Source organism: Scardinius erythrophthalmus, assembly GCF_964197995.2.
Source record: "Scardinius erythrophthalmus genome assembly, chromosome: 13".
NCBI classification, from domain to species: domain Eukaryota; kingdom Metazoa; phylum Chordata; class Actinopteri; order Cypriniformes; family Leuciscidae; genus Scardinius; species Scardinius erythrophthalmus.
Window position 1 is genome coordinate 17,927,224 of NC_138233.1, and position 14,815 is coordinate 17,942,038.

Sequence of the window (14,815 nt, forward strand, 5' to 3'; positions counted from 1 at the left end):
AGTTCATCATGGAGAGGCATTCCCCAGCCAGCCCTTTGTCTCTGGTTCTGACAGGCCACAACTGCTATTCTAACCCTCAAGAGCATGCTATATTAAATCAATATATAATATTACCAAGGTCAAAATGCAACCCGTGATCAGCTGCATGTTTCCCCAACCCCTAGTGACACGCACCCATCCATCTGCTTATGACAAAATTCTTTCTGTTTTTCTAGAGGCTTCTCTCACACAGCATGTCCTACTTGGAGACAATGAAGGTCAGATGATAATATTATTGTAGATGAGGATGAGAACTGGTGGATAGTGGTTTCAAAGGGAAATAATGGTATATATTTAAAATAATGGAGTCCTGCTGGTTTGCTCTGTAATGATGTTGAACATAAACACAAGAACATGGATATTCAGCCAAGTCTGAAATGAAATACAGGTTTGAATCAAACTGAAGAAACTTTGTCTTAATTCAGACAAAAGAAAGACAAAAGGAGTGAAAAGGGATGTTTTGTAGTACAAGATTGCCATCTACTGGTAAAAGAGAAAATACACAACCAAATCAAATTCAAATCAAGCTTTACTGTGTGAAACAGTAACATTGTGACTCAATGTATATTCCTTGAGAATATATACATTAAAAATATATATATACTGAAATAAAGCTTCTCTCTGCTGTACATATGAAACCATTCTATATGAAACTGCTGTGTGATGTGACAATTTTTTATGTTTACTGTATAATTATGTTGAACAGGATTCGGGGGCCAATGAGATCTGAACTGTGGAGCTCTGTTTATTGCATTATTGCATAGTATTTGACAACATTGATTCTTCTTCCCTGGATGTAATGTCCAAACAGAATATAAACACTGTTCTGTTTGAGGAAGACAGGACGCTTCCTTCATTTCACATATTGATCACTGTACGAATACTGAAAAAGAGAAAGTGTGTATTTAATACATACATACATATATACATATATATATATATATATATATATATACAGTGCTATGCATAAGTTTAGACACCCATGCTAAAGTTGACTAAAAAGAGGAATAAAAAATCATCTTTTGGAAACTGAACTTAATGCCTTAATTTAAAAAATTAGGAAAAATCCAACCTTTAAGGACACCAATTTTCTTTGTGAATGAATAATGTATCATAAATAAATAAATGTTCTTCCTCAAAATACAGGGTGCATAAGTTTGGACACCCCTATGTTAAATTCCCATAGAGGCAGGCAGATTTTTATTTTTAAGTATTTTTTTTTATTTATTTTTTAGGATACTATGCATCCTGATAAAGTTCCCTTGGCCTTTGGAATTAAAATAGCCCCACATCATCACATAGCCTTCACCATACCTAGAGATTGGCATGGTTTTATTTCAGTTAGCCTAATAGCTAGTTTGATTTGCACTGAGAGATGATCTTATGGAAAGTACCCCATGCCAATCTCTAGGTATGGTGAAGGCTATGTGATGATGTGGGGCTATTTTAATTCCAAAGGCCAAGGGAACTTTATCAGGATGCATAGTATCCTAAAAATAAAATAAAAAAAATACTTAAAAATAAAAATCTGCCTGCCTCTATGGGAGTTTAACATAGGGGTGTCCAAAATTATGCACCCTGTATTTTAAGGAAGAACATTTATTTATTTACGATACATTATTCATTCACAAAGAAAATTGGTGTCCTTAAAGGTTGGATTTTTCCTAATTTTTTAAATTAAGGCATTAAGTTCAATTTCCAAAAGATGATTTTTTATTCCCCTTTTTAGTCAACTTTAGCATGGGTGTCTAAACTTATGCATAGCACTGTATATACATACATATATATATACATACACACATACATACATACATACACACATACACATAATTATTAGTCAATGTAAAGACTTCTGTGTGTCGTATATGAAAAATGTCATCAGCACAACACAAGATCATTAGTAGATTCACAGAACTGACCTTTTTCCAGTAATCATGAGATCAAAGGCATGGTTAACCTGATCTAAAGTCATATTGTGTGTCACAAACTCATCCAGCAGAAGTTTCCCACTCATATAATCCTGCACCAACTTGGGCACCGCCTCAACACTCTTCCAACCTGTCAATCAGATAGAAAGAACATTTGATTTTTCTGGGTGTCTTCCAACCAAACAACTCGCATTACTGTAATAAATAATAAAATAAGAGAGGACTATTAAATGATTAGACCTAATTCTCCATATCACATCAAACTGGTACTGCACCTGCAACATACACATCAGAACACGACCATGAGTGATATTTTAATTGATCAGGCATGCTTTTACCACCAAAATAGGAGCCTTTCAGAGTTTTTCCAAGCAGAATATCCTCAGAGACCAGAGTTAGTTCCCCCGTCCGGGTCCAGCCCACCATCACACAGACTCCCCCTGCAGGACTGCACGCTTCCACAGCAGCCCTCTAATTGTACGACAAGATTCATTAGTTTATATGAATCCGGAACATTGATGTTTTTCTATGACTATGTGATTTGCAATAGGAAATAGAACTGTTTGACAATAAAAGTATTCCTAAAAATGAAAAAGGTATATAATAACAATAAAAGATAAAGCTTTAAAAATCATTGTAAATGTAAAAGAATAGCAGAGTCCACACCACAACTTTAACAAAAAACAGCACAGAGGAACGATATTGGAAACACTTTCAGAGCTATTTTTGAGACAGAGATAACTGCAGGTTTGAGTAATGGGAGCTTCAAAAGGTACAGAATGCTACAAAAGAAACTAACCCCTAACCCTACCCCACACCCCAACAGGCAGCTTTCACCACCAGTTGTGAAGACCTTTCCTCCCATTACACCAATCTGCAGATAGGCTACTCACACTTGGGATTTTTTCACAGCTAATGAATGATAAAAACATTGACAGCCAATCAGAATCCATCCTAATTTAAAGAGCTTGAGCATTTAAAGTGGCACACGACAAAACTGCAGCGTGCTTATCATAAAGTTATCGTGCGTTGGTGTGGACGTTAATATAGTTATCGTTATAGTTATCTTTAGGGCTGTCGCGATAACCGCAGCAACCACGATATTCGCGTGTTTTCTTTTTCATAAGGCTATACCCTTCTTATTTTGAACTTTGTGCATGTGTATTGAATGTTAAATAAGTTAATAATGATAACATGGCTGTGTTTATCATGGTGATTTGAACAGAGGCTTCGTGGATTTGCACTTAAAATCCAGTGATTGAGAGAGACTGAGCGCGTGCGATTACCTGCATCTGTCTTTGATTTCAAGTCTTATATATTCGTGAAAAGTTTGCGTCCAAGGAAAGCTAAACATTTGTCGTATCGCTATTAAGCCACTCAAAATTACCGCAATGGAAATTCTGTCACCGCGACAGCCCTAGTTATCTTTATAGTTGTTATTATTGGTGTGAAAGGGCCTTAACTTACCATGACACCCACGTTTCCCAATAAACATAAACAGAAAAATAAACAGCTCTACTAATAAACTTCCAATTATAGGAATAATAATACACACTGGTTATTGGAACTTACCATGACACCCACGTTCCCCACACACTCAATAGCAAAGTCAACGCCACCATTCGTCAGCTCCCTCAGCACCTCCTGAATGGGTTTATTGTGGTCTTTAGGGTTCACAAACTCAGTGGCCCCAAATGTCTTGGCGATCTCAGACTTGTCTGGGTTGATGTCAACGGCGATGATCCTGGTGGCACCGGCAGCCTTGCATCCCATGACCGCTGCCAGTCCGACAGCTCCCAAACCAAACACCGCACATGTAGAGCCAGATTCTACCTGGGAAAGACAATGCCAAACTAGCTGGTGGGATGTTATTTTTATTTTATGTATCGCCTTTTTGACGTTATGCCAGTAGAAATCACACACACATTGCCTGTGTTCACTGCTGCCCCATATCCTGTAGACACTCCACAGCCCAGCAGACAGACTTTGTCCAGCGGAGCGTCTGGGTGAATCTTGGTGACGCTGTCCTCTGGCACAACAGTATATTCAGAGAAGGTGCCGATACCAATAAACTGATGGACCTGCTGATTCTTACAGGTGATCCTGCTAGTGCCATCAGCAAGAACACACTGCTGAGTTTGCTCCCTAGGAAATTAAGAGATTCTTAATGCAACTGATATCACCCACCTCATAAATCTAGTCTATGAGTTTAGGAGAACTTAAACAAAAAAGACAAACATCACTCAGTCACGACAACTCACCAGTTTTTGGTGCAGAGGTTTGTCTTTGGACTCATGCAGCGTTCACATTTTCCACACTGTGGCACGACTAGAGTAATAACTTTATCTCCTGTAGATAAATGGTAGAATGCAGTTTTAAAGTTAAAGCAAAATTGTAAAAACTATAAAGCAGATTTATTTACATGCCTTTTATTTTAACAAAAATATTTTGTATCACTACTAATCTATTTATTTGCTCTTTTTTCATGTTTTTGTTACATTTTGTACATAGGCTAATAAAGGATGATTTCAGGACCAAAAAAAGACAATTCAGTATACAAATATTACAAAGTCATCACTGTCAGTTACATCTTAAATCAAGAATATATCAATGTAAATTGTATTTTAACATATATGTATATGTCTATGTCTAAACTTACAAAAATAGATCTATTGAAATAGATATCAATAGATTGGCAGAAGTTTGCAAGTTAAAGTTAACACAAAAAAAGTCTCTTTAATGGATTTACCTTTGGACATCTTTGTGACGCCTGGACCAACACTCTCCACCACTCCTGCCCCCTCATGTCCCAAGACCAAAGGAAAGGGCTGGGGATTCATAGTTTTACCAACCTCATACAGGAAAGTCCAGTCTGTGTGGCATACTCCAGATGCTACTATCTGACATGGGTCAATTGAAAGTCATTGGTCTGATACATAAATAGTGCCTGGCTATTGATACAACATCAGAATTGCATATTTATGCAATACTACATATATGTGTTGTATGTAAACAGATTACATACAGACTGGGTTAATGAAGTGTAATGGACCTACCTTAATTCGTACTTCATGTGCTTTGGGAGGGGCAACCTCCACTTCCTCAATGGAGAGTGCTTTCCCTGGTTCCCAGGCCACTGCTGCCTTGCACTTGATCACCTTATAAAAAAATAAAAAAAATCTTAATGCGATTCATTTCACGGTCTTAAAAACAACATTTTTTGATGACAACTATGTGAGGATTCTCTTTCCTTTATGTCCTTACCTTGCCCTCAGTTTCCATGATAACCACACACTTTTAATACAATGAATCGTTTCCAAAGTTGTCACTAAACAGCTTCCTAAAAGAACATGAATGACAATTAAAACTTGAACATGTTACATTTTTTTTTCTTTCTTTCTTTTTGTACAAGCCGACCAAAAGGGGGCAATATATAAATGATTTTACAGAGACGGGAGCTATTCTGTATTATTACCCTTCAGACTTTATCACCAATGGGTTTAAATGATGAAGCGTTATTTAATGTAATGTTATAAAATAATGATATTTGTATTTTCTTTGTATGCATTTATGTAAAATGTAATATTTGTGATGTTATAGATAAAATGATAAATTGTGTCATTGATTGTTATTGGTGGCAATTTGTCACGATGTGTTAAAAAAAAAACCCTGATTGGCCATTTTAGATTTGAAATTGGATCATCTTGTAATTGTCTGTTTGTGTATGCCTGATGAAGGACATGGGACCTGATACGTTGTGCTTAATAAAGTATTTTTTTATATTTTTGCAAGTGCAGATAGTGTGCGGTGTTGTTTTTTAGATTTTATTTTATATCATTTTTTGCCTATCTTTCAATTTTTTTTCCAATGCACCTATCGATTACCTGAAGTTGTGTGAGGTTAATTGTCCATTGATGTACAAAGCGACAAGGAACAAAAAGTTTGTGTGAATGTATTGTTGCACAATTTTAAATAGTTGTGATGCCATATTTTAAGTTCTATCCCACTTTAGCTTAACATGTTAGATGAAAGGGGACAGTAGGTTTCATGTAAAGTGCATCACTTTAAAACTATTCTGATGGATTATCATCATTAAACATGTTGTCATGATTTACCTTTATGAACCACATCATACATTAGTTAAAGCCTAGATATTTAACAAATATTTATATCTGCACACAGGCATGAGGTTGCATATATGGTGGCTTATACTACAGGGCCGTTGAATGCTTGAATCTGATTGGTTGACGAACGATCTAAGGTGTGCACTATTTTCAGGGAAACAATCAGAAAATTAAACTGAATATAGGCTAAATAAATGGATAATCCTGCAGCACGGATTATTATTGCAGATAATATAACAAATAAATAATTATTGATAGGCAGTGAAATTAGGAAAAAAAAAATGTAGGGCGGGGCTTGATTTCGTCCTTCGGGAATTGATTGGATCGTTGGAGGTTTGGCGTTGCAAACAAAATCGAGGCAGATTTGAATGTCAGTTTACGTTCAGTTGTGGAGGATTTCTCTCCACCGGACTCCCCACCGTTACCCTCCCATGAAGGATTTTTTATTTTATTTTATTATTCCCGCGAACCAAGATGAGTCAAGTCAAGTTATCAGCCTTATTAGACATTCTCTGTTATCAGTCAAGTTCACCCTCGAGAGCATCTCGATTATAGCCGCACCCTCATCGGCTCTGGCCGCACCCTTTCGCCATGGCACGTGACCGAAAGAGAAGAGAGGTCGTTTCGAGGGGGGAGGGAAGGGTAATGTATTTGATTAAAGATTATAAGGGTACATGAATTTTAAAAAAATAATGAAGTGCACAGATAAATCATTTATAATAAACACTACAATATTACATATAAGAAGAAGATTTGTCAAATTTGATTTCATGCCGACTTTAAAAGGGCTTTGTGTTTCATTTATTTGGCTAGTCTGTCATCTGTCAATAATAGAAAAAAAAGAATGAATTCGAATTAATTAAAAGGAATTGAATTAATAAATAATAATATTGACGCACATGCTTTTCTGTCTCATTATTGCAACATCTCTCTCTCTCTCTCTAATAACTGCATTGATAACTGGGGACACACTTTAAGGCCAGTTACATGTAATTTGATACGTATAACTGATCATGCCCTAACGCGTGTTCAGTCTGTGTTCAAAGTCGATGTTTAAAATCTGCAGCAGTCGATGTAACAGTCAGAGAATGTGTCAGCTAGTCGTGTGTCCCCAGCATTAGTCTGCTATCAGTGGCTCAAACCTCCGTTACTAACTCTAAAATGACGTTTTGGAATTAGCAACGGAGGCATTGGTTTAGATGCGTAAGAAATTAGTCCTACATACAAGAGCGTTTTAATGACAAAAACTTAACAAACGTCTTGAAATACATAATCTGAACAATGTTTCGAGGTGTGGTAACTGTAGTATAAGCGGAATAATTGACTTCAGGCCGTTGAATTATTAGAAAAATAATGCACACCCGAGGTGTAACGGTCACGACGCGAATTACCACCTCGGATGTGCATTATTTTTCGAATAATTCAACGGCCTGTCGTCAATTATTCCTTACATATGCGTTTCTCACCCTTGTGTGGTGTAGCAATAAGGAATAGAAGTATGAAAGTGCACTATATCATAGGTCACATGCATTCTTGTTTTACATTACAAACCATGCAACCCTTTTCATAGCAGAATGATGTTTTGAATGTTTTTAGAAAACCATACACATTTCTTTTCATTTAAAAACACTTCACTTTACCTTAAAAAAAAACAGTTCAAGTACAAACCATTGCCTAATATTATAGTACATGTTTCGAATTAATTCACTTTGAGGAGGATTGTGACATCCCTCAAGGCTATAAAGTAGTTTTGTGTAGTTTACCATCTTTAAAACACATTCAATAAAGCAGATGAATGCATGCACAGATTTACAGCATCTGTTTGCATTCTATTTATAACTTACATTCAGAGCTGTTTTTGTCAGGGCTCGGGAGAGGATCTGCTGGTAGTGTACTTTGTACTAGTACACAGCTGCTGTACGATTATTCAAAGCATGTGTTACTGGATGAATGACCAATCCAGAAGCTGAACCAGCTGCAGCCTGCATGTGATTGGATAACCCACAGATAACTTATGGGTCAGCCTTCCTCTTCCCAAAAGCAAAGTAAGTTTGATTGTGATCAGTATCGAATGAAGCCCCATGGAAACTAGCAACACTTGTGGACGTGTGGAATATAAACACAAGAACTAATAAATATTCAACAAATATTAGCCTAAAGCAGTCTGAAGGCACACAGAAGGGAGGGATACTAACTTCTCTAAACAGTGCACAATGAATGACGAGACATGAAGAAAACAAGGTGCAAACGCAGTGCAAGTATGCCATCTACTACTAATAGAGAGAAGATACAAACTAATCAAATTCAACAGATTTGGCTTTATTGTGTGGAACAGTTTCTGATCATAACAGACATGTTCCTTGTATTCTCCTTGAGAATATAAACAAAGAACAATCAATGCGCTGTTCAGTGAATATGACTTTTCCTATCCTATACCTTTATATCAGTGCACCTGTTATAGCTAAGGACCTTTGGATTAGCAGATACAGGAGATAATCATTGTCTAAACATAGGCACTGTGTACATATTGCAAAACAGTCTTTTATTATGGCAGTTAACTGTCAAAATAACACTTATGACATTGATTCAGCCTTTCATTTGGATGGTGCATGGTTTTTAGAGAGGGAGAAGATGAACCCACCTAAAGCACTGATATTATGTGTTCTGTTTAAAGGATATTGGGAATCTCCTGTATTTCACCTCTCAATCACTGTCCGAATACTGAGAAAGAGAGAAAGATATCGAATTACATAGAGGTTTAAAAATAAATGTTTTGCATTTCATATATAGACTTGAAACAATATTATGTATATTATACAATATTATCTTCACTGATAACACACACACACACATATATACATATATATGTATACAGTACATATATATAGTATTATAAATAGATTCATCCATGCATGTTTTTTTAATCTCATCATTTGTAATCAAAATGTAATTTCTCTCCATCTTCCTTTTATAAAATATATGAACATTCTGATCATTCTGAACATTACAGTAAATTGCAAAATGATTAAGCATTCAAGATAAGCAACATTTTCTGGTGCTTTTCATCACAAAACAAATCCATGATTATGTTCATTAGTAGATGCTAATACGGTACAACTGACCTTTTCCCCCTGATCATGAGATCAAAGGCCTGGTTAATCTGATCTAGAGTCAGTCTATGTGTCCCAAACTCATCCAGCAAGTTTCCCACTCATATAATCTAGAACCAGTCTTGGAACTGCCTCAACACTCTTCCAACCTGTCAATCAAAAGGGTAATTACTTTATAATTATTATTAATTTTTCACATTTACCATGCAAACAGTTCACACTACCCTAAATGCAGGGAAAATTGCCTTGGGGCAATCGTGGCATTCACCTCCAAAATAAGTGCCTTTCAGAGTTCTTCCTAGCAGGATATCCAGGGGGGACAGAGAAAGTTCCTCCACCTCAATCCAACCCACGATCACACAGATCCCCCCTGCAGGGCTGCATGCTTCCACAGCAGCCCTCTGGTCAGAGGAAACTGTATTAGTTCAGGTAACCACAGGGCACATACAGTAAATGATTTTCTTCTACATGGCAAATTGACTTGTTCTAACTTCAATGTTGTTACTATAAGCATCTTTGAAAAATAAACAGCTCAACTAATAAACTTCCAGTTATTGGAATAATAATACACACTGGTTATTGGAACTTACCATGACACCCACGTTCCCCACACACTCAATAGCAAAGTCAACGCCACCATTCGTCAGCTCCCTCAGCACCTCCTGAATGGGTTTATTGTGGTCTTTAGGGTTCACAAACTCAGTGGCCCCAAATGTCTTGGCGATCTCAGACTTGTCTGGGTTGATGTCAACGGCGATGATCCTGGTGGCACCGGCAGCCTTGCATCCCATGACCGCTGCCAGTCCGACAGCTCCCAAACCAAACACCGCACATGTAGAGCCAGATTCTACCTGGGAAAGACAATGCCAAACTAGCTGGTGGGATGTTATTTTTATTTTATGTATCGCCTTTTTGACGTTATGCCAGTAGAAATCACACACACATTGCCTGTGTTCACTGCTGCCCCATATCCTGTAGACACTCCACAGCCCAGCAGACAGACTTTGTCCAGCGGAGCGTCTGGGTGAATCTTGGTGACGCTGTCCTCTGGCACAACAGTATATTCAGAGAAGGTGCCGATACCAATAAACTGATGGACCTGCTGATTCTTACAGGTGATCCTGCTAGTGCCATCAGCAAGAACACACTGCTGAGTTTGCTCCCTAGGAAATTAAGAGATTCTTAATGCAACTGATATCACCCACCTCATAAATCTAGTCTATGAGTTTAGGAGAACTTAAACAAAAAAGACAAACATCACTCAGTCACGACAACTCACCAGTTTTTGGTGCAGAGGTTTGTCTTTGGACTCATGCAGCGTTCACATTTTCCACACTGTGGCACGACTAGAGTAATAACTTTATCTCCTGTAGATAAATGGTAGAATGCAGTTTTAAAGTTAAAGCAAAATTGTAAAAACTATAAAGCAGATTTATTTACATGCCTTTTATTTTAACAAAAATATTTTGTATCACTACTAATCTATTTATTTGCTCTTTTTTCATGTTTTTGTTACATTTTGTACATAGGCTAATAAAGGATGATTTCAGGACCAAAAAAAGACAATTCAGTATACAAATATTACAAAGTCATCACTGTCAGTTACATCTTAAATCAAGAATATATCAATGTAAATTGTATTTTAACATATATGTATATGTCTATGTCTAAACTTACAAAAATAGATCTATTGAAATAGATATCAATAGATTGGCAGAAGTTTGCAAGTTAAAGTTAACACAAAAAAAGTCTCTTTAATGGATTTACCTTTGGACATCTTTGTGACGCCTGGACCAACACTCTCCACCACTCCTGCCCCCTCATGTCCCAAGACCAAAGGAAAGGGCTGGGGATTCATAGTTTTACCAACCTCATACAGGAAAGTCCAGTCTGTGTGGCATACTCCAGATGCTACTATCTGACATGGGTCAATTGAAAGTCATTGGTCTGATACATAAATAGTGCCTGGCTATTGATACAACATCAGAATTGCATATTTATGCAATACTACATATATGTGTTGTATGTAAACAGATTACATACAGACTGGGTTAATGAAGTGTAATGGACCTACCTTAATTCGTACTTCATGTGCTTTGGGAGGGGCAACCTCCACTTCCTCAATGGAGAGTGCTTTCCCTGGTTCCCAGGCCACTGCTGCCTTGCACTTGATCACCTTATAAAAAAATAAAAAAAATCTTAATGCGATTCATTTCACGGTCTTAAAAACAACATTTTTTGATGACAACTATGTGAGGATTCTCTTTCCTTTATGTCCTTACCTTGCCCTCAGTTTCCATGATAACCACACACTTTTAATACAATGAATCGTTTCCAAAGTTGTCACTAAACAGCTTCCTAAAAGAACATGAATGACAATTAAAACTTGAACATGTTACATTTTTTTTTCTTTCTTTCTTTTTGTACAAGCCGACCAAAAGGGGGCAATATATAAATGATTTTACAGAGACGGGAGCTATTCTGTATTATTACCCTTCAGACTTTATCACCAATGGGTTTAAATGATGAAGCGTTATTTAATGTAATGTTATAAAATAATGATATTTGTATTTTCTTTGTATGCATTTATGTAAAATGTAATATTTGTGATGTTATAGATAAAATGATAAATTGTGTCATTGATTGTTATTGGTGGCAATTTGTCACGATGTGTTAAAAAAAAAACCCTGATTGGCCATTTTAGATTTGAAATTGGATCATCTTGTAATTGTCTGTTTGTGTATGCCTGATGAAGGACATGGGACCTGATACGTTGTGCTTAATAAAGTATTTTTTTATATTTTTGCAAGTGCAGATAGTGTGCGGTGTTGTTTTTTAGATTTTATTTTATATCATTTTTTGCCTATCTTTCAATTTTTTTTCCAATGCACCTATCGATTACCTGAAGTTGTGTGAGGTTAATTGTCCATTGATGTACAAAGCGACAAGGAACAAAAAGTTTGTGTGAATGTATTGTTGCACAATTTTAAATAGTTGTGATGCCATATTTTAAGTTCTATCCCACTTTAGCTTAACATGTTAGATGAAAGGGGACAGTAGGTTTCATGTAAAGTGCATCACTTTAAAACTATTCTGATGGATTATCATCATTAAACATGTTGTCATGATTTACCTTTATGAACCACATCATACATTAGTTAAAGCCTAGATATTTAACAAATATTTATATCTGCACACAGGCATGAGGTTGCATATATGGTGGCTTATACTACAGGGCCGTTGAATGCTTGAATCTGATTGGTTGACGAACGATCTAAGGTGTGCACTATTTTCAGGGAAACAATCAGAAAATTAAACTGAATATAGGCTAAATAAATGGATAATCCTGCAGCACGGATTATTATTGCAGATAATATAACAAATAAATAATTATTGATAGGCAGTGAAATTAGGAAAAAAAAAATGTAGGGCGGGGCTTGATTTCGTCCTTCGGGAATTGATTGGATCGTTGGAGGTTTGGCGTTGCAAACAAAATCGAGGCAGATTTGAATGTCAGTTTACGTTCAGTTGTGGAGGATTTCTCTCCACCGGACTCCCCACCGTTACCCTCCCATGAAGGATTTTTTATTTTATTTTATTATTCCCGCGAACCAAGATGAGTCAAGTCAAGTTATCAGCCTTATTAGACATTCTCTGTTATCAGTCAAGTTCACCCTCGAGAGCATCTCGATTATAGCCGCACCCTCATCGGCTCTGGCCGCACCCTTTCGCCATGGCACGTGACCGAAAGAGAAGAGAGGTCGTTTCGAGGGGGGAGGGAAGGGTAATGTATTTGATTAAAGATTATAAGGGTACATGAATTTTAAAAAAATAATGAAGTGCACAGATAAATCATTTATAATAAACACTACAATATTACATATAAGAAGAAGATTTGTCAAATTTGATTTCATGCCGACTTTAAAAGGGCTTTGTGTTTCATTTATTTGGCTAGTCTGTCATCTGTCAATAATAGAAAAAAAAGAATGAATTCGAATTAATTAAAAGGAATTGAATTAATAAATAATAATATTGACGCACATGCTTTTCTGTCTCATTATTGCAACATCTCTCTCTCTCTCTCTAATAACTGCATTGATAACTGGGGACACACTTTAAGGCCAGTTACATGTAATTTGATACGTATAACTGATCATGCCCTAACGCGTGTTCAGTCTGTGTTCAAAGTCGATGTTTAAAATCTGCAGCAGTCGATGTAACAGTCAGAGAATGTGTCAGCTAGTCGTGTGTCCCCAGCATTAGTCTGCTATCAGTGGCTCAAACCTCCGTTACTAACTCTAAAATGACGTTTTGGAATTAGCAACGGAGGCATTGGTTTAGATGCGTAAGAAATTAGTCCTACATACAAGAGCGTTTTAATGACAAAAACTTAACAAACGTCTTGAAATACATAATCTGAACAATGTTTCGAGGTGTGGTAACTGTAGTATAAGCGGAATAATTGACTTCAGGCCGTTGAATTATTAGAAAAATAATGCACACCCGAGGTGTAACGGTCACGACGCGAATTACCACCTCGGATGTGCATTATTTTTCGAATAATTCAACGGCCTGTCGTCAATTATTCCTTACATATGCGTTTCTCACCCTTGTGTGGTGTAGCAATAAGGAATAGAAGTATGAAAGTGCACTATATCATAGGTCACATGCATTCTTGTTTTACATTACAAACCATGCAACCCTTTTCATAGCAGAATGATGTTTTGAATGTTTTTAGAAAACCATACACATTTCTTTTCATTTAAAAACACTTCACTTTACCTTAAAAAAAAACAGTTCAAGTACAAACCATTGCCTAATATTATAGTACATGTTTCGAATTAATTCACTTTGAGGAGGATTGTGACATCCCTCAAGGCTATAAAGTAGTTTTGTGTAGTTTACCATCTTTAAAACACATTCAATAAAGCAGATGAATGCATGCACAGATTTACAGCATCTGTTTGCATTCTATTTATAACTTACATTCAGAGCTGTTTTTGTCAGGGCTCGGGAGAGGATCTGCTGGTAGTGTACTTTGTACTAGTACACAGCTGCTGTACGATTATTCAAAGCATGTGTTACTGGATGAATGACCAATCCAGAAGCTGAACCAGCTGCAGCCTGCATGTGATTGGATAACCCACAGATAACTTATGGGTCAGCCTTCCTCTTCCCAAAAGCAAAGTAAGTTTGATTGTGATCAGTATCGAATGAAGCCCCATGGAAACTAGCAACACTTGTGGACGTGTGGAATATAAACACAAGAACTAATAAATATTCAACAAATATTAGCCTAAAGCAGTCTGAAGGCACACAGAAGGGAGGGATACTAACTTCTCTAAACAGTGCACAATGAATGACGAGACATGAAGAAAACAAGGTGCAAACGCAGTGCAAGTATGCCATCTACTACTAATAGAGAGAAGATACAAACTAATCAAATTCAACAGATTTGGCTTTATTGTGTGGAACAGTTTCTGATCATAACAGACATGTTCCTTGTATTCTCCTTGAGAATATAAACAAAGAACAATCAATGCGCTGTTCAGTGAATATGACTTTTCCTATCCTATACCTTTATATCAGTGCACCTGTTATAGCTAAGGACCTT

The 14,815-nt window shown here is 36.7% G+C and overlaps 1 pseudogene across 1 annotated transcript; it reads right to left on the reverse strand.

Moving 5' to 3' along the window:
- Window positions 1-211: 211 nt before the first annotated feature.
- LOC308700459 lies at window positions 212-14,373 on the reverse strand (annotated as a pseudogene). Its single transcript, XR_014032261.1, has 19 exons — window positions 14,188-14,373; window positions 11,484-11,559; window positions 11,276-11,377; window positions 10,969-11,119; window positions 10,481-10,568; window positions 10,145-10,364; window positions 9,792-10,052; window positions 9,470-9,602; window positions 9,214-9,350; window positions 8,803-8,812; window positions 5,232-5,261; window positions 5,024-5,125; window positions 4,717-4,867; window positions 4,229-4,316; window positions 3,893-4,112; window positions 3,540-3,800; window positions 2,306-2,438; window positions 1,959-2,097; window positions 212-922 (listed from the first exon to the last, which is right to left on the reverse strand). The product of XR_014032261.1 is annotated as an uncharacterized misc_RNA (transcript).
- Between the last annotated feature and the right edge of the window lie 442 nt (window positions 14,374-14,815).